This window comes from Herpailurus yagouaroundi, unplaced genomic scaffold, assembly GCF_014898765.1.
Source record: "Herpailurus yagouaroundi ecotype Mexico unplaced genomic scaffold, PumYag 428, whole genome shotgun sequence".
NCBI lineage: Eukaryota > Metazoa > Chordata > Mammalia > Carnivora > Felidae > Herpailurus > Herpailurus yagouaroundi.
Genome location: NW_024412645.1, coordinates 4,003,589 through 4,022,128, shown reverse-complemented (window position 1 = coordinate 4,022,128; position 18,540 = coordinate 4,003,589). Strand labels below are relative to the sequence as shown.

The following is an 18,540-nucleotide window of genomic DNA, read 5'->3' as shown; positions in this document are numbered from 1 at the left end:
ACGGCCACCCAAGGGCTTACAGGGCCAATGAAGAGGGTCATTGAGGTGGCCGGGGCATGTTTAACCGGCTCAAAGAACAAACTAGCAGTTCTAGAAAGAACAGCCGCTCCTCTTTATTCTTCCACTGGCTTGTTTATTCAGCTCTGTAGGGCACCAGGCCTTGTCCAGCATGCCTTGGTGTCTGAAATCTGCTGGGCAGGAGGTGGGGGGACCTGATCTCCACCCCCGAATGTGGGACCCTCTGCCTTGACCTTGGCCTCCAAGATGACTGTACTTAGCTCAAGATCTGAGTTCAAGTCCTGGGCCTGCCCCTGCCCTGCTGGGCAAGTATGTTGCCCTGCTCTGCCTTAGTGTCCTCCTCTATGACACGGGTGATGGTAACAATGACAAGGCTCCATCAGGGCTCTTTCGCGGGGTATTGGCACACAGGTCATCTGTGCCTGTCTGGAGGATGATGATGATTCCAGCACCAGTACGAGCCTGGGCTCACCATTGGATGATTTGGGACAGGATTTTCCTACTCCGGGGCCATTTCCAGGCCATTCTCCGGAAATGAGAGTTCTGAGCTAAGTAGAGGTGACTACCCTAGACTCTTCCTTTCTTCCCGTTACCATAGAATTGTCGCCGGGAAGAGGTTGATCAGGCAAAGACTACATTTCCCAGCACCCCTGGCATCCGGGTCGGGTCACGTGACTCGCTCTGGCCATGCACTACGGGAGGAAGCGGTGTGCGTCACTTCAGGACCCGTATGGTTAACAAGTGCCTGTATTTACTCATCCCTTGATTCCCATCTGCCAGCCGAACGGACGGGACGCCCAGCCACATGCTGAAGAAGGTAGGACCACAGACGGAAGGAAGGAGCCTGGGTACCAGAATCACTGCATAGAGGGGGGCCACCCAACCGGGAATGCCAGCAGTGGTGTGATGTAATGAGAAATAAAGTTTTATTGTGCCAGACCACAGGAGCCCCCATTTTCAATGTCAGTGCAGCCAGCGTCTCCTTAATGACTACATATATACAAATGTCGTATATGCATCATCTGCTTTAACACTCAGGAAACTTCTAGAACCAATAACGCAAGCCGCTCATTTTGGGGGGCGGGGGGGTCATCTCTGCACCCGGTGTGCGGCTCGAACCCACGGCCCGGTCACCAAGAGTCGGGTGTCCTACCGACAGAGCCAGCCAGGCTCCCCGCAAGCCGCTAATTTTTTTGAGCATTTAGTTGGGGCCAAGCACTATTTCCTCCTTTATCTTAACCACAATTCTATTAAGTTATAAGCTAGGCTCATAGGATTATTGGTATTCCCACATTATAGATGAGGGAACTGAGACTCAAAAACGTTCAAAGAGCTGCCCAGAGTCATCAGCGGGGAAGTGCAAGTAACCAGGTGAGAAGCCGGAGTCCACATCCGAAACCGCTGTGCTCCCTGACCTTCCAGAACCCACACAGGTGGGTGTGACAAGCCCAGATTTACAAGCGAGGATGCAGAGGTTCACGGGAGGCCCCTAACTTGGCCGCAGTCACAGAACTAAGTGGCAGAAGCTGGCTTAGAACCCAGAGCTGTCCAGCTCCCCTCCTAGTGTGTTTGCCTCATCCACACGGCCGCCTCAGCTGCTGCCTCTTCCACAGGCATTAAAGCCCTGGCCCTGTTTCCATCCACCGGTGTTACGGTGCCATGGCTAACGGCGACCCTGGCATCCACAGAGCCTGTTACGATGCTAAATAAATTTTTCTCTTGGCGGCCTTGGCGCTTATTAAGCACCTGGGAGGCTGTGAGTGCCTCACGCTGTCCAAAACACTCTTAATTACTGTCTAATCAAGATATCTTTCACCGCAGAAAAAAATCAGACAGGAGAGAGGGGGAAGGGTTCCGTGCGCGCAACTTTCACGGCCAGCGTTGGGCATCGCCTCCCAGCATTGGCATCCCCCTGAGTCTCGGTCAGCGAAGGGGGGCAGAGAAATGAGGAGGGAGGGAAACCGTCTCTGAAAAAGGCTTTAATTTTCACCCAGCCTTCCCGCTCCGTGGACTTGATCTGGAGGTCAACGGGAACAAGCGAATGGTGAAGACGGACGGGCGAGAATACTACTCGTGATTCGGCTCAGTGTTGTCAAAGCGAAATATTGGAAACATCTAAAATGTTCAGCGTCAGGGCCCTGTGTTAAATAAACAGGTGCATAGGTGTAAGGGAGTACTATGCAGTCGTTAAAAAGAACGCCCTGGAGCCATTTGGGCTGCCACAGAACAATCCAGAAGAAAAAGCTGCCTGCGGGACAATGTGCCTCCTGTTCTCCCATTCCAAAACAAAAGGACGGTTACCGTCACCGCCAGCATGTTTTGAGAGCATAAAATACTCTATTTCGGGGGATCCCATTCATGGCCTCACTCAACCCCTGCCAGAATCCTATGATGTAAGAGCTGTTACCTTATAGAGGAGGAAACAGAAGCTCAGAGAAGTTCAGCAACGCGTGGCCCAGGGTCACGTCCTTAGTGAGGGGCAGGGCTGGGATTCACACCCGGGAAGTCGGAAAGCCACCACTAACCATGAAGGTACACAGCCTCCCCAGACACAAAGGAGCATCGTGGCTGACAGGAGATTTCCATTTCTTCGAAATGGGGAGAGTGGGAGGTGCAGGGCGTGCAGGAGGTTGCTGGAAATCAAGGGGATCAAGTGTTAACAGCCATGTAGAGGCGGGAAGCAAAGCCTATAGCTTTCAAAACATAAACTATTGGGAGCAAGACCTCCTACCTAAAACCAGGGCCCCCAAAGGGCAAGAGACTTGAAGAAATAATGGAAGTAGGGGGAAAAAAACCGCACACACAAGTGAAGGGCAGAAACATGGATTTTTTGGGGCGCCTGGGTGGCTCAGTCAGTTAAGCATCAGACTTCGGCTCAGGTCATGATCTCGCGGTTTGTGAGTTCGAGCCCCACGTCGGGCTCTGTGCTGACAGCTCAGAGCCTGGAGCCTGCTTTGGATTCTGGGTCTCCCTCTCTCTCTGTTCCTCCCCCACTCGCTCTCTGTCTCTCTCTAAATAAATAAAGAAACTTTTTTTTTTAATTTTTTAAAGAAAAGAAAAGAAACACAGAGTTTTGTCTGGCTTGGCTTAGACTCAGTGAGGACAAAAAATTTCCCTTAAGAATTTGTCACCGTGGACCTACAATGACACCACTTTGGAGTTTAAAGCTATATCCCCCACATGGAAAGGAAGCTCCAAACTGAGACCAGGAAGGATGATGTCGTGGCGAACCACTCAGAAGCAAATGCTAAATCTTTCTGGAAGGTACCAGACACAACCGCAAGCATAGCATCCAGGATTCCCGTAAATACTGGTCACGCCAAAGATGAGTTTGCAACCCCAGATTAACAAACCACTACACAAATGTCTGGCAAGACACCAGAGGAACAGATTTCCCTTGAAGAGTTAGCCGTGAAGGGATAGTGTGGGGCAAGACTGTGGCTTTTTACTTAATACACATTGGAGGCAGGTTGAATTTCTTAGAAGGAGCTCACACTGCTTTCTTCTTTCTGCTTTAAAATACGAGACATTTGGGGCGTCTGGGTGGCTCGGTCGGTTGAGTGTCCAGCTCTTGATTCTGGCTCAGGTCCTGATCTCACGGTTCGTGAGATCGAGCCCCACGTCAGGCTCTGCGCGGACAGCAAGGAACCTGCTTGGAATTCTCTCTCTCTCTCCCGGCCTCTCCCCTGCTCGCTCTCTCTCTCTCTCTCTCTCAAAATAAAGGAACATTTTTAAATAAATAAATAAAATACAAGATATTTAAGCTGCACAGAAATACAAGAAGGGAGGGACTTGGAGGGAGACAGGAGGGAGATGGGAAAAAAGAGAGGGAAAAAAGCTTTTGTGGCCCCACTCCCCCCACCTCCAAGATTGTTCCCCCACCCCACCCCTCCCCCCCAGCTCTGGTCATGGTCACTGGCCTTGGTAATGCTTCCTAGGACCGAGTTGGGATCCTTCCCATTTTCCAAGGATGTTCTCATATGTAGTGATCGGCTACTTCATGTGAAATCCATCACTGGGGTCTGTGGCCCTAAATTGCCTCCCCCAGAATCCCTTTAATTTTGCTCCTGGCATCAGTCGATTACCAATCTCCTTGTCTCTACCCCTCAAAGATCCCTCAAGCCCCACCCCCTTCCTCCTTCCCCAGCCCCTCCTCCGTCCCCAACACACCTCATGCCTTGCTCTGAGAGCATATTTTCTCAGCTCTTCTGCCCACCATCCTCCAGCCCATCCACCAACCAGCAGCCAGAGTCTTCTTCCCAGCACGCAAATCGGATTCCTCGCCCTCCTGAAACGTCCCAGTGGGTTCCCTGTCGCTCAGAATAAACTACAAGTTCCTGGGTGACCCGGTCCCCACTGGCCCGGCCCCTGCGATCACCCACTGTGTCCCTCCTGTCCGCCTTCTTCTACTCACCCTATTCCACTCACACTGGCCTCGTGCCAGGCCTATGACCACACAGCCCAGGCCGCCTGCACAGGGGCACAACCCATTGCCTGGTCACATGTCCCTGCGCAGGGAAACCTCTTTCCGGTCTTCAGATTCAGGCTAAACACCTTTGCCTTCAGGAAGTCTCCCTGCGCCCGCCTAGAGCAGACACTGTGGGTATCTGTGGTAATGATCCGCACCCCCCCCAAGGATGCCCATACCCTCACTCCAGACCCTGTGAATATGTGACCTTACCTGGCAATAGAGAGTTTGCAGGCGTGATTCTGCTACAGATCCTGAGATGGGAAGATTATCTTGGATTATCAGCGTGGGTCCGATGCCATCGTGAAGGTCCTCGTTAAGAAAGGGGGGGGGGCGCCTGGGTGGCTCAGTCGGTTAAGTGGTAGACTTCGGCTCAGGTCACGATCTCGCGGTTTGTGAGTTCAAGCCCCGCGTCGGGCTCTGTGCTGACAGCTCGGAGCCTGGAGCCTGCTTCAGATTCTGTGTCTCCCTCTCTCTCTGTCCCTCCCCCGTTCATGCTCTGTCTCTCTCTGTCCCAAAAATAAATAAACGTTGAAAAAAAATTTTTTTTCTTTTTTAAAAAATTAAAAAAAAAAAAAAGAAAGGGGGAGGGGGCTCATGGGGCGCCTGGGTGGCCCAGTCGGTTAGGCGTCCGACTTCAGCTCAGATAATGATCTCGCGGTTCGTGAGTTCGAGCCCTGCGTCGGGCTCTGTGCTGACGGCTCAGAGCCCAGAGCCTGCTTCGGGTTCTGCGTCTCCCCCTCTCTCGGCCCCTCCCCCGCTCGCGGTCTGTCTCTCTCAAAAATAAATAAACGTTAAAACAATTAAAAAGAAGAAAGCAGTTTATCTTTTCCAGACACGTCTCAAGCAGGACCTCTTTAGGTCTTCCTTTCTTGCCTTTTCGTAGACAACGCATTTGAGCCCCTTGGTCCACTTCTTCTGACACTTACTAATTTGGGTGCCTTGGCTCTCAAACGGGTTCCTTGGCAGGAACCCTGCCGGTTCCTCTCCATTCCCTAATGTCTGGCACACAGTAAGCGCCCAATGCTTGCTCACTTGTACAGCCTCCCCTCCTTGGCTGCAAGCCTGAGAGGCCTGGGAGCTCCTCCCACACCCCTGTCCCATGATGGGTCCCAGGCCCAGCAGCTGGCCACAGCTGGAATCTGAACATGCTAAGAAGATTCCAAGAAGCCTCTAGAAGGAGAGAAAAAGAGATGGGGAGGCGGAGCCAAGGGGCTGGGGCAGCGGGACAGGGCAACCCCTTCTTCCCCCAGCCCCATATCCCAGGCCCTAAGTCAGAATGAGGCACCCTCGCTCTGTGCCCCATCGGCATGGATGGTCCTGGAAAGAAGCTTCTCCATCCTGCTCACAAGCTCCCCCTGGGTGGCGTTTGGAGGGCTCCAGGGGAGGGGGGTTATGAAGACACCCTTCTCCAAATCGCTGAACAAATAGATGAAGACAGGGACACTGAGTTCTGGATCCAGGGCCAGACTTGCCCCAGAAGGTCCACGCAGACAACCAGAGTGGTTCGACTGGAAGAAATGAACGAACACACTGCACCTCCCCCCCCCCCCCCCCAGCCATGCATCCTGGGCAGGGCCTGGCCCGACTTGTCTCGGCCCTCCGGCAGGGCGTCTGCGACAGGTCAAGACGTGTGGTTAAAGCACTCCCTGGGACCTGCAAAAATGCACTCATCCCCTCGGTATACGTCGGATGAACACCTACTGCGTGCCAGGCACCGTGCTAGGCTCTGAGGATCCGGCATAAAATGAAATGGGCAGAAAGAGTAAGGAGGGTGTCGGGACCCCTGGGTGGTTCAGTCCGTTGAGCATCTCACTTCGGCTCAGGTCATGATCTCGCGGTTCGTGAGTTCGAGCCCCGCGCCGGGCTCTGTGCTGACAGCTCAGAGCCTGGAGCCTGCTTCTGATTCTGTGTCTCCCTCTCTGTCCTTCCTCCACTCACTCTCTCTCTCTCTCTCTCTCTCTCTCTCAAAATAAATAAAGAAACATTAAACAAAATAATAGTAAATAAAGACCAAAAGAAGCCCGGGGAAAGTTTTGAGCAAAATCGGAACCCACCCTCAGAGGAGCTCGAAACAGGTGTTTCCTCGCCTTGGCATTCGCAGACATCTGGGCTTTCCCCCCCAAAAAAAACCCTGCCTCCCCTTCCTTTGGGCAGCTGCTCCCAACTCTTGAATGTTCCTGGCACATTCTCAAAAATTAGAATCCTTGGCCACCCTGTCAAAACGATTAAATCACTAGACACGACACTAAACAAGTCAGGGATGGCGGTGAGAACCACAACACGGCATAACAAAGAACCCATGGCCGTCTCTCCTCGTATCTGGTCGCCATTTGCGTGGACTGCGCCCCGCCCTGTCCCAGTTCTCTTACATACTTCCAGGGGGAGTTCTGGCTCATTCCAGCAAACACCTCATCTTTCTTTGGGTCAGTTTGACACTGGACTTCACCTCCTAACAATGGTGCTCCTTGCCATTGACCAAGCCTTCTCAGTATGCGCCACAATGAAGCTTGGTTGGCCAGAGGGAGAGGGCGATCCCACTTTAAAGGCCTTCTGGGGAAGGATCCCCAGCCATCTGCTGGTGAGTAATGACTTGGGAATCGCAGGGGCCCCTGTTCTTCTCCCAGCTGGGTGCCCCCGGGGTCGATGGCGTGAGTTGTCTGGGCTTCCTCCTCGCTGGGAATTAGATTCACCCACAGAGCTGGGAAGGAGTTGAAGCTGTCCAAGCCGGTGCAGGTCGGCGCACTCATTCTGGGATGATCTCATGCAGCAGTGAGTCAGTGGCGTGGCTGTTGATTCCTCCATCAGACTTCTATCTGCCGCACACCTGGGCCTGCCCTCCAGGGCTTCTTGTGGCTTGGCGCCTGCTGATCTGGCCAGCCTCTCCTCCTTCCACATTCCACCTTTGCTTCCTAATTCCAGCCTCACCAAACCAGCCCACGGTTCCTCTCCATCCTCTGTACCTTTGCACCTGCTGGCCTGGCCGTGTGGAACACCATTCCCCTCTTTCTGTCCCTGGCAAATCCGTGCTCCATACCCAGCTAAAATGTCCCCTTCTCTGGGAAGCTCGTCAGTGTTGAGCCTGACTCGGATCCTCATCTGTCATTCTGGGGATGACACTCCCCCATCGGACAGGGAGATCCTCCGGGGTGGACTCTGGGGTCTCATGCCCTCACAGTCCGCCAGCACCCAGTACCGACAGTCCCTTTGGTCCATGCACTTTAAACTCCTGGGCCTCAGTTTCCTCAGCTGGAGAATGGGATCATCGTTTCAGCCTCCCAGGCTTGTGGGGAGCTAGGCGTGTGGAACTCCACACGGAAGGCGCACAGGTCAGGAGAAGCAAGTGGCTGCCCCTCACAGCAGCCTGGGAGGCCAGAGCAGTGCGGACCTCGGCCTAGGGTGGGGGGAGAAAGCAACAATTAGAAGCACAGACCATGGGTCATGGTCCGCTCACAGCCACCTTCCTCCCTTGTCCTCCCCCGACCCTACGGAGCGGTCCCTGCCAGGCTAACACTCGCTGACCTCATACCACACCGGTCAAGAGACCAAAAGGAGAACTTTGTGCCCAGCCAAGGGCCAGCTGTCCTCACAGGAGTCACGAGGCTCGGCACAGAAAGCTGAACCCAAGGGTAGCCGAGGCTCTCGCCTCCTGTCCTCGGCAAGGCTGACACAGAACAAGGCAGGGCACCCCCAGGTCCTGGGGAAAGGGGTCTCCTGGTACCAGGAGCCTCCCACACATCACCTTAAATCCCCACCCTAGGGGCGCCTGGGTGGCGCAGTCGGTTAAGCGTCCGACTTCAGCCAGGTCATGATCTCGCGGTCCGTGAGTTCGAGCCCCGCGTCAGGCTCTGGGCTGATGGCTCAGAGCCTGGAGCCTGTTTCCCATTCTGTGTCTCCCTCTCTCTCTCTGCCCCTCCCCCGTTCATGCTCTGTCTCTCTCTGTCCCAAAAATAAATAAACGTTGGAAAAAAAAATCCCCACCCTAGCCCAGTGAGGTATGCACCTCTAGCATCCCCACTCTACAGATGGGGAAACTGAGGCTGAGTGTTGCGTGATGTGCCCAAGGTTTCACAGGACTTGAACCCACCTCTGTCAGACACTGTAGCCCGGGGACACCCTTCTACACCCCCGCGTTGGGACCGCTTGTTCTCTGGGTGCAGCGAGGAGGCCTTTGGGAAATAGCAAATAAAGACGTGGGTTCTCATCAAGGCCCCTTGGTGCCTCCAGCAAGGGTCCGAGGGCTCCTCCCCTGGGGAGCCCAGCTGAGCCGCCCCCATAACTCGCGGCCTGGACAGAGGAGGCTTGTACCAGGAGGCTGAGCCCTAGTTGGCCCCTCCTTCTGCCTGAGGTGGGTCAGGACGAGGTGCAAATCCACGCTGTCACCCAGTGACCTGCAATTATTGAGTGCCTACTGTGTTTGCTGCCCAGAGAGTGGCTCTCTGGCACCTCTTCGCGTGTGCCCTCATGGTCCCACCTCCCAGGCTTTATGCCCGCTGGTCGGATCCCCCCCATCCTCTCAGCAAACACCCACTGATCCTCAGGGACAGGGCGGTACCCAGTCCCTTCTCTATTACCATGTGGGGGAGACAGCCAATCACTAAGTAAGTCAAGATTGCCGGGGGGGGGGGGAAATGAGCTGAGCACCGTGCAGAGAGTATGGTAAATGTACAGTCAGCGGGGACTGCCTGGAGGAAGAGGTCCCTGAGCTGAGAGCTTAGATGAGAAGACGCCGCCATGCAAAGGGCCGAGGGAGGATCCTGGATTGGGGGAGAGGAGTGAGAAGGAATTGCGCGGCCCCTGCCCCGCAGTGAGGCTCCGTCAAGGTCATTTTCCGCGTCTGCCATCTGACCTTCACCATTTGGCCACCCCACCCTTCAGCGGCTGGTCTCCCATTGCAAAGCACTTGACAGTTTGTAAGACAGGTTCCTCCTCGAGAGCCTCCAGGCTCCTCACATCTGCCGTAAGATGCATAGACGAGGAACCGAAAGCTCGGAGGGGAAAGTGGCGTCCAAGGTCACACAGCCGGTGTCCCCTTCCTCACCCGGGCCCCTGCCCTTCTCCACCTGCCTCGCCATTTTCCCCAGTCGGCAGTGGCTGAGGGACCCCTGCCTGCATCCCCTCCCAGGCCCACCAGCCTCCCCAGAGGGGAGACAGCTCTGCACCAGCCCATATATAACCCACTCCACGTGCCTTCTCTGCATTAATAAATGGGGAACCAAGGGGTCATAAATCCTGGGGCTGCCAATGTCCCCGGGACCAGCTCTTTCTCTGGCCACGCACTAGTACTTTTTACAACCCATTAATTAGTCCCTCTAATAAAGTTTGACAAAATGATAACTTGCCCATGAAAAGTGTTGTAATAAATACATTTTCCCTAACTTTCAACCATTCGAGCATGGCCGCCTCATAAACCCTCCACCATGGTTCACTGCCTTATTGTCTCTCTATATTTTTCCATCACCGTGGAAGTTCAGGGCCTGGGGCCTCATGGACTCAGGAGAGGCCTGGGCCTGACTCCGGGTGCCCGGCACCTCCGAGGAGACAGTCATGGGCCGTCCCTCCCCTGCTCACAGACCTGCACTGGCTCCCCACCGCCCGGGACAGCGGCTCCTAAACTCAGGGCTCATCTTCCTGAGTCCTGCTTTATCCCTGTGGCATCGGAACGAACAGCGTCTCTACATTATGCTGTCTTCAAACTGACGCGCTTTGAAAAATTCACTTTGCAAGGATATTTTATATCATCATTACAGAAAACTGGAAAAGCAGTGGAACCAGCCCTGAAAAGGAAATAAAAACAAACACGATGAAACAAAACAAAAGCTTGTCACCAAATCCCAGACAACCAGAACTACTGCTTGCCTAGCTCTGAGCCTGCAGCCCGCCTTGTCTCTGTTGGAGAGGGGGGGTGGGGGTCAGCCGGGACTAGAAAGGCGTAAAAGGTGCATCAGCATAGAGTTGAGACTTTCTCCTCGGTGTAGATGGACGGTCTGAAATGGGGTTGCAAGAACCTTCTTCCCCCTCGAAGAGTCTCTGTGGTTGAACGCCACGTCCCCAGAGGGTTCCGTTTTGCAGCCAGATTGGTACCCAGGGGGGCCGGGGAGAGGGTGCTGGCTAGAGACGCTATCTGGAAGCAGCAGGTGTATTTGCCATCACCTTCACATGAGACACCGTCCTTCACGTTGTAGGGAAAGCAAGCACCCCAGGGTGTGGTTGTGGGGAGCAGGCCGGAGGAGTACCAGAACATCACGTGGACCTTCACCGAGATCCGCTTAGGCGTCCGATTCTCTGGGCCCAAACCTGCTTGGGATTCTCTCTCTCTCCCTCTCTCTCTGCCCCTCCCGTGTGCTCTCTCTCTCTCAAAATAAATAAACTTTTGAAAAATGGAATACTCGGGGCGCCTGGGTGGCTCAGTCGGTTAAAGCGTCCGACTTCAGCCAGGTCACGATCTCACGGTCCATGAGTTCGAGCCCCGCGTCGGGCTCTGGGCTGATGGCTCAGAGCCTGGAGCCTGTTTCTGATTCTGTGTCTCCCTCTCTCTCTGCCCCTGCCCCATTCATGCTCTGTCTCTCTCTGTCTCAAAAATAAAAAAATAATAAAAAAAAAACGTTAAAAAAAAAAAGAAAAATGGAATACTTAATGAAGGCATTACCTCCTTCCTGATCACTTTCTGATTACTTAACAAGAAGAAAGTCTCTGGGTATAAAGAAGGAGAGGGAAAAGAAGAAGGAGGAGGAGAAAACAAAGTCTCTGTCTGGTGCCTCCCCTTTGGCTCTGTCCCTTTGTGACAGACGACACGCAGACCCCGGGCTCGGAGCCCTCCAGGACTACAGCGCCTGGCTGGGTTCTCACAAAACTGCTCCGTTCTGTTTTCCCTGCATTTTGGTTTAAGGGCACCGACTATTTAGGGCAAGTGAAACGCACTTCTCGTTTACGATAGCAATATAACGTGTCCTTTTAAAATGCGCACCTTTAAGTTAAAAGGACGCGTCGATATAAAGAAAAGCGCCAAATACATGTGAGCACGGGTGGCCGTGAAGCCGAGGAAAGTCGTGAGTTGCAAGGTGAACGGTAGATGTGGGGGCGGCCCTGGCCGAGGGGCTCTCTTGGGGCGCGCGGCTGCCGCCAGCTGCACGGTCTGCTCGCCCCTGAACAACAGCCCCTCACTCCACAGTTTACAAGGGCCCTTCCTAAGCTCAGTCTCAGCTGACGCGTCCCACGGCTAGTGACCCCTCTCCGCAGGCCTCGCCCAGGCCACGTCAGTCATAGGCCGGGACGAGCATTTTACAGGCTCTGCCAAACCGCGCCTCGTCCGTAGCCTAAGAGGAGGGCATGACCTGAGCCCAAGCTGCCAGAGAAGGAGACTGAGGCTCAGAGAGGCTGAGGGACATTCCCAAAGCCACGGGGCAGCAGACTTGTTTCCTGTGGCTGCTGTAACGAATGACTACCAACTTGGAGTCTGAAAACAGCAGACATGTCTTCTTTTACAGTTCTAAAAGCCAGAAGTCTAAAATCAAGGTGTCAGCGGGGCCAAAGGGGGGGGGGGGGGGGGGCGCTTCCTGGCCTCCTCCAGCTTCTGGAGGTCCCCAGGCCTTCCTCCGTGTGTGACTCTGTCCCTCCAGCCTCTGCCTCTGCCTTCACATGACCTCCTCCTCTGTGGCATCTCTCCTTCTGTTTCCGAGGACACCTGCCATCGGCTTTAAGGGCCATCTTAACCCAAGTGGATCTCATCTCAGGATCCCTAACTTAATTACATCTGCAAAGACTCTTTTTCCAAACAGTTACATTCGCAGGATCTAGGGACCTCTTTCGGGGGCACCACCATTGCACCCACTACAAGCGGGGTGAGGATTGATACTCTGAGCAGAGGGTTCTGGATCTCCCTACTCTAGATGCGCACGCACGCGTGCGCACACACACACACACACACGGGAGCCCACCCCTGTTGCCCGTCCCACCACCTTCAGGCCCCTGTTTAATTAGGACAGAAGACTGAACTCTGCTCAATGATACCAGCCTCAACCCACCCACCTGCCTGGGGACCCATCTCTTTGAGGAAATTTATGGCCATAATTTAGTGGGTGAATTACGGCTGCCGGCACCCGTGCTGTGAGACTCGCCCGGGCACATTAAACCCACCCGCTGACGCCCCTCCACGCCGGAGCCGCCCTCGGAGAGCCCGTAAAACAGGGGGTGGCAGAGAACGGGGGCCCCCGTGGGAGCCCCGCTGAAGGCCCGGGACCGCAGCTGCTTCCGGAACTAGGCACAGAGGCCCGGGTCCCTGCCCAAGGGTTCCGTGGCTGGTTAAACTGTGGCGGGTCGTGTGCCCATTCTGGGTGCCAGCAGCCTGGCACGTGTCGAGCCTGGAGCAGTAGCACTGGCACATCCACCGAATGGGTTACAGGCGCAGGGACCCGGGGCCCCGCACTGCACGCAGACCCACATGTCAGCAGCCGCCCCCACCGAGGGATGTGTGAGCACAGTCACGTCTGAGAAGCGCTGGCGGAAAGCGCGGTCGCAGCACAGCCCGTGCAAGCCCCGTGCACCTGTGAGGTGGCCCCAAACCTCTTGCAGACTTTCCTTCCTTTTATTTTTAATGTCTTTTTTATTGGGGGCATGTTTTTTAATGGGTTTTTTTTTTTTTTGTCTTTTTAATTTTTCAATTTTTTTTTTAATCTTTTTAATTGTTTTCATGGTTTCTTATTTTTGAGAGAGAGACAGACTGCCAGCCGGAGAGGGGCAGAGACTGAGGGAGACACAGAATCCAAACCCTGACGAGGGCTGGAGCTCACAACTGCCAGTTCCTGACCTGAGCCGAAGTCCGAAGTTCAACCGAGCGCCCCTCCCCCCGCTTTTTTTTTTTTTTTAAATTAGAGCTGCCCGTGTCAGAGGTTAAGAAGCTCCAGACACTTTCAGTGATAAGGTTTCCTAGTGCCGTTAAGACAGCCAGACGGATCCGATTTTTTTATTTCCTCCGAGCTGAGCTTTTAAAACGTTGAGGACCAAGGAAACCCTATTTCGCAGAGGTCAACACACAAACCCCCCTGTCCTGGAGCCTTGACTAGATTGAAGACAGAGGTAAATGAAAGCAATGACAATAATGATAATAAGGCCTCTGACCACAAGAGAAGGCATGCAAACCCACGCCGAATAACCTCCAACCACCGAGGCAGGAGGCCACACAAGCCGAACTGGGGCGAGGGAAGATGGCAGAGGCTGCTGAAGGGGGCTGGCACAATCCGGGAAGACTCCCTGGAAGAGAGGAGTCTCTCTTCCCCTGGCCTCGGCGCCCTCTACCCTTCCTGTGGTGACACACAGGCCTTCTCTCTGCCAGGCTGCAGCCCGGGCCTGGGTTTGCGGGCTCCCGCTTTGCATAAGTTGCCCTCTGCCGCTCTGTTCAGTCTCCTGGAGCTCAATCCAGGCAAAGATGCACTTGGAAGTGAAGTTCCAAATTAGGTTGTTTGGAATTCCTAACCGGTGCAATTAACAGATCCCAAACACTGTTAATTATGTTTCCCGTGGCCCGTGTACACAGAGGCCGATCGATCGGCCCCGGGCTGCCAATTACGGAGGCATCACAGCATCCAGGCTCCCGGGGAGGGGTGCGCGGGGAGGTGACAAGGCTTGGGTGCCGGTGGGGGGCGGGGGTGAGCCTCTGGGGACTTGTCCCGGAGCGAGGCTTCACACAGACCCACCTGGTCATCTTTGAGGGGCGGCTGGCTGGCTCAAGCGGGACAGAGTAGGGACACCAAGACCCAGAGGGCAGGGTGCCATGAGGCCGCTTCACTTGGGAGGAAGAAAGTGACCTGATTTCTTTTTTTTTTTTTTTAAGTTTACTTATTTATGTTGAGAGAGAGAGAGAGAGAGCACGAGCAGGGGAGGGGCAGAGAGGAAGAGGGAGAGAGAGAATCCCAAGCCGGCTCCCTGCTGAGCGTGGGGCCCCATGCGGGGCTCAATCTCATGACCGCGAGATCATGACCCGAGTTGTCACCAAGAATCTGACATTTACCCGACTGAGCCGCTCAGGCGCCGCTCAAACGACCCGATTTCCGTGCGTACTGTTGTATGCGAGCAGCAGAGTGTGAGAGGTGTGTGTGCAGGCACGCGCGTGTGCAGATGTGGCTGTGGGTACACGTGTGCAAGCGCGTGCAGTGCCGTGAGCAGAGGGTGCATTCTGGAAGCTGTGGGTGTGAACACTCGCGTCTGAGAGCGCGATGTGGTGAGTGGTGGAGATGGGTGGGGGCCGGGCTGAGTGTGAGCATATGTGTGAAAGGAAGTGTGTGTGTGTGTGTGCGCGTGTGTGTGTGTGAGCATGGGGGGCGGTGAGAAAGCGAGCGTGCAAATGCCAGCCGCAGGAGGGGTCGTGTTCACGGGAGGGAGGGACAGCGCTGAGCGCAGGTGCACACGGCTGGAAGAGGGTGAGGAGGTGCAAGCAGAGGGCGCCCAGATGGTCAGGCAGTTAAGCCTCGGACTCGGTTTCCGCTCAGCTCGGGATCTCACGGTTTCCTGTTGGAGCCCCGGGTCGGGCTCTGCGCTGACAGTGCGGAGCCTGCTTGGGATTCTCTCTCTCTCTCTCTCTCTCTCTCTCTGCCCCTCCCCCACTCATGCTGTCTCTGTCTCTCACAAGATAAATAAACTTAAAACAATGAAATTATTATTTAAAAAAAAAAGGAGGTGTGAGGGATGGGCATGGGGGGGGAAGGTGAGCAGGTGCTGAGAGCGGGAATCGGTGGGAGCACGCGCGCTCCTCTCGGTGCCCATGTGCGCACACACCGCCGCACTATTAGGCGTAGACCCCCCCTCCCCACCCTCCTCCACCCCCACCCTCCCCCCCGGAAGGATGACACTTCCCCGCAGTCCTGGTGACCGCGTGCTTTGTTGCGGACAAGAGACTGTGAAGATGCCCTGTGTTCCCTTTGGGGCGGAGCTCGAAGAGCCAGGCTATGGTGCTCCCTTATCCTCCGCCACCACCGCGGGAAGAGACAGTCCTCGCTGCCAGCTACGGGGGGAGGGGGAGGGGGAGCAGAGGCCACGCCCACGCGTGCTGGAGACCGAGCGCGGTCGGGGGGCGGGAACCAGCTGCTGCTGTTGTGCTGCGGTGCTGGGGCGCAGGGCTGCTGGGGCTGCGGTATAATCCAGCCCCCTATGACCGTGTCCATGTGCGCGGGGGGACGTAGGGGTGAGCAGGCGAGACAGCGTGCGTGTGCGTGAAACGTCTGTTGCCCGGCGGTCGGGGTGTTGGGGGTGTTTGTTACAGCCGCCTGACCCAGCGCACGCCGGCTGATGCAGGGACCGAGTGTCCTCGCGGCTGCAGGGACGGGGGAGAATTAAGGCGCGCGTGAGAGGGTGTGTGAGGATGCCCGCGAGAGGGCGACGTTGGGAGGGAGGAAGTGAGGCCACTGTGAGGGACACCTCCCCCCCCCCGCCCCCCACCGCCCTGTGCCTGCTCTGTCCCCCGGGCCCCAGGTCAGGCAGGGGTCAAGATCGGCACCCTGCCACACGGGGACTAGCCGCACCTGCGCTCCTGCCTCTTTACCTCGGAAACTTGTCTTGAATCTCTCAGCTCCTTCTCCCTGTCCTGCTGCCTCGTCCCTCCCTCCAGCCACCCTCTTCTCCATCTGGAGGGTACAGCTGCCTTCCTGTCTGGCTGCCCCCCACCCGGGCTTTTCTCCACGCAGCCATCTTTCCAAACCCAAATTGGAAGCCTTCAGTGGTTCCCTGTGGCCCCATTACCCCCTCCTTCCCATGGCTAGCACCCTCAGCCTATGTCCCGTTCAACCTGTCAGGAGGCTTACACCTCCTCTCCCCTCGGGCCCTTTGCACATGCTGTTCCCTCCTTCCAGAATGCTTGTCCCTTATGCTCTTTCCCTAGTTCACCTCTCAGCCGCCGCCTCCTCAGGGAAGCCTTCCCTGATACACACTCTCGTCCCTCCACATGTCTCGCTTTTGAAGCACCGTATGCTCACGTCATGAACTTCGTCTCTCCCGGGAGTCTGTGGGCTCCTGGTTGGGCCAGGGCCTGCCCCGCCTGGCCACTGCCACCGCCACTGCCTGGCACACGGTAGGCACTTGATAAATGTTGGTGAGTGAGTGCAGGAATTAGTGAATGGGGCAGCCTCTCCATCTTCTCTGGCAGGCAGGGCTCTCAGGCCTCTGGGGGCAACTAGCAACGACTGAGCCCCTCCATTCAACACAGAACGGAGATACGATCTGTGTTATTCTCCCTCGTGAGGGCAGGTGTCCAGCCTGAGCTCGTCATGAGGCAGCTTCGCAGAGCAGAGCAGGACACATAGGTCGCTCTCCGGGGTGGGTTCGACTTAGCCAGTCTTTCCCAGGTTCCTGCAAGCAGCCAGGAGCACCAGGAGCCAAAGGCTGGAGCACCCCAGCCCCATCCCCGAAGGGACAGACCTCATGTGCTCTCACGGGGGGAGACGGGGTGAAGGGTCCAGGCAAGGAGTGGGGAGGTCCGGCCTCAGCCGGCAGGGCAGGCTTGCACAGGATGGCGTCCCTTCTACTAGACCCGGAAGGACAGGAAAAGGATTATCACACAGGACAAAAGCGGGGAGGGGCGGAGGGGGTACGTGTTCCAGGTAGGGGCGGAGCATGAGCGAGATCTGGGAGCCAAGAAACTGATCTGCTCGAATCCCAGCTCTACCAGTGCAGAGGTCGTATGGATACCATCCACCTTTGTCATCCCCAGAGCCTAGCACCGTAGCAGGTGCTCTAAAACTGTGGGGGAGGGGAGAGAGAAGTTTATTGCTCCGCAAGGCTTTTCTAAGTCAGTCCTCAAGCGCTGAGCTCGGACCGTGGTTCTGTCATTTATCAGCCTTGTGAGCCGGGACAGGTCACTTACCTCTTTGTGACACAGTTTCCTCATCGGTAACGTGAATACGGGGTTCACAGGCCGCTGGGATGGACACCTGCCTGCCCACCACCCATCCTCTCTTCCGGGATCTGCACACTGATTCTTCCTCGGGGACCATCCTCCCGCCTCCTGCAGTCGGTGAAGTTTGAGAGAGAACCCTTCCCCCAGCTGTCTCAAGGGCACAGGACCCAGGCGTGGCCAGTCGAAGAACGCCACTCCCTGGTCTCATGATTGGTTCAGGAACGTGCATGTAACCCAAGTGCAATCAGTGATAATGAGCTCTGGAACTTGTGCTTGAGCTGTTGGGAAAGAGTTATTTTGGTCTGTTCATGGGGTTATTTGTGTTTGTGTGTTTGGGGGTGGGGGTGAGGGAGTTTCTGCTACAGTTCTGAGAGAATAAGATAGCTCTGGAACTGCCCAGAGTCCTGTAAATAGAGCCTGCTTGAAGACGAAAGCAGAGTCAGGAGAAGCCAAGTCCTAATGACATTATTTGAGCACCTGGATCCAGCTATGCCTGAAGGTGGCCTTGAGCTTTTTGGTGCCTAGCACATAATAAGTATGATACAAATAGTGGCTGTTATTAGCAACATAGAGTCTGGTAGACAGTAGGTGCTTGGCAATGTTAGTTCCTTTCTCCTTTCACTCCCACGCCCCTGAAAACATTGTAGAATTACTGCCATCCCTCTTTCTGCCGATTACAAATGCTTCACAGTGCATCGTGGGGCCCCGTTCAGGGCATGAGCAAAATGTGTTAATGACGGAACGTCTGTCAGAGCATTTTCCCATCAAGCTGTTCTTCTTCCCCCCCTGAAGACACTCAGGGGACAAGACAGATGCTGAAAATAATGAGGCCCAGAGCTGCCATGATCTCTGCCTGGCAAATTCACAGCTTCCAGACATTCAGGCCCTGGGACAGCCTCGGGGTGGGGAGAAGGTGGATAGGGAACCTCAGAGGTATTCGGGTGCTGACACGTCTCCATCGCGCCAACAGTGGGTGCTAGGGACCGAGAGCTGAGGGCACGCCCCAATCTGCGGGGGTAGTCGGGCTATGAGTGCATTTAGTGTATGCCTGCTGGATGCGAGGATGCCGGGGGGTCCCGTGGTGAGTAGCACAGAGCCCTGCCTTCACTCAGGGCTGAGTCTAAAAGGAAAAGACGGGCAGGTCAGCAAGCAGTCCCAGGAAGGAGTGTGG

The 18,540-nt window shown here is 55.5% G+C and overlaps 2 long non-coding RNA genes across 3 annotated transcripts; both read left to right on the top strand.

Annotated features, from left to right (window-relative positions):
* The first annotated feature begins 459 nt into the window (after window positions 1–459).
* On the top strand, window positions 460–2,187 carry LOC121022634 (uncharacterized). 2 transcript variants are annotated; one of them, XR_005787028.1, is made up of 4 exons: window positions 460–576; window positions 799–835; window positions 1,318–1,451; window positions 2,013–2,187. It is a non-coding gene; the product is annotated as an uncharacterized LOC121022634 (long non-coding RNA). The 2 variants fall into 2 exon arrangements; XR_005787027.1 differs by lacking the exon at window positions 460–576 and having other exon boundaries at window positions 723–835.
* A 13,720-nt stretch (window positions 2,188–15,907) lies between these two features.
* On the top strand, window positions 15,908–17,664 carry LOC121022642 (uncharacterized). Its single transcript, XR_005787033.1, has 2 exons — window positions 15,908–16,544; window positions 17,310–17,664. It is a non-coding gene; the product is annotated as an uncharacterized LOC121022642 (long non-coding RNA).
* Window positions 17,665–18,540: the final 876 nt, after the last annotated feature.